The following is a 1,765-nucleotide window of genomic DNA, read 5'->3' as shown; positions in this document are numbered from 1 at the left end:
CCTTACAGTGGTATTATCAAGTAAGGAACAACGTTAGAGTAGCAAAAAGACATGGCTCTGCCCTCGGCTGGGGAGGCACACTGGGACAGCCTCCAGCGCCAGACCATTTTTAGCAAAAGCAATCACAAATACAATTAACTTCTTAGCTGACTTGTCTACAAAGAGGGAAAGGCTCCATACGATAAGCAGCACTCATTATTACTCTGCTGCAGAATTTAGTTCTTCCAGAAGTAATACACTCTGTTTTGCCAGCATCTAACAGCAAACCATATAACGTGAAGATGCGGAGTTAAGGTACCTGTAAATGCACTGGTTTTGTTTCCTGGCTTTTGTGCTTCCCAGGGCTGTCCTTTGTTGTGCAGCTCTGATATTTTCCAATTTTTTTATATTTGGATATAGTAATTGCTAACACAGAGCCTAAGGCTAGCAATCATAACATCTATTTATAACACGCACACTGGCTGTGTGCACCTATTCCACCGGCCTCCCATTTGCTTCAAACATGTCAGTCTCCCTGAGGACGCGTTCAATGAGAAACCACCCCCCTACCCTGCAAAGCCCTGCTTTACTTGCTGCCAAGCCTCCTGCATCCCCCTGGGCAGATTACTTTTGGAAGGCTGGCCAGGGAATATTTACCAGCTGTTATAAATTGAGACCACAATGGATCATAATCCAATTAAAATTTTATTAATTATAGCAAGTAGAATATGAGCAAAGACAGCGCTGGACGACAGGGGAGTCTGCGCTCCACCAACTGCCGTACTGAGCAGTTCAAACAGTCCCTTTTTATACATCTTTACTTCCATGTTCATGAGGTAGTGGAGTCATGCTTTTGTTGTTAGGGGGGGTCGTTTTCTGCCTCCTGCTGGTCTTCCTCCTTTGTCTCATTGCCCTGTTTCTGTCGGTTCCTGGACACCTGGTGGCATCCTGGACACCTGGTGGTGATCTTATCTTTTCACAAGTGGCATCCTGCACACCTGGCGGTGATCGTATCTTTTCACAAGAGGCATCCTGGACACCTGGCGGTGATCGTATCTTTTCACAAGCGGCATCCTGGACACCTGGCGGTTTTCACAAGCAGCATCCTGGACACCTGGCGGTTATCTTATCTTTTGTTGTCTAATCTTTACATTTACATATGGACTTAACATAAATTTAAATAAACAATACCCTAGTCCATAGTTTCTTACAATCCCCCCTTTTTCTTTTTATCCTATTATTGTTTATTAGACACTGCTTTCATTCTCGGCACTGTGAACAAACCTTTTTCCACAATCCCAACATTTATCGTAACACTCACAAGGTAATACGTCACAATTACAATAGGCATAATTGGGTAATACATATAATAATAACATACAAAACCAAAACTTAAAAATAACACTTTTTCTTAACACATTCCCTTTTTTTCTTTTTTTTACATGCGTCACTATCATGGCTAGACTATAGGGATTTCGCATGCGCGGTCTTTCCAGATTTTTCCAACACATTCTGTGGGGCTTTAAAATCGCGCATGTGCATGCTCAAAGGTATACACGGACCATTCGCGTGACAAACAATGGCTACTGCGCGCCCAGATGAAATCCCAAACCCCTTTCCCGAGCTTACCACTCCGGTAAGTCTGTTAATGGTAACATTCATGGCACTATGGCCAAATGACAGGTCCCAGTTTTCAATGTAAGGTTTTTTACCACCAGACCACCACGTCACCTGCCAGAGAAGAAAGGTCTAGAGTGGACATTTCGCCCTCTGAACATTCTGTAAG

This window comes from Falco naumanni, unplaced genomic scaffold (genome assembly GCF_017639655.2).
Source record: "Falco naumanni isolate bFalNau1 unplaced genomic scaffold, bFalNau1.pat scaffold_101_arrow_pat_ctg1, whole genome shotgun sequence".
NCBI classification, from domain to species: domain Eukaryota; kingdom Metazoa; phylum Chordata; class Aves; order Falconiformes; family Falconidae; genus Falco; species Falco naumanni.
Note: the sequence above shows the minus strand (reverse complement) of the source record.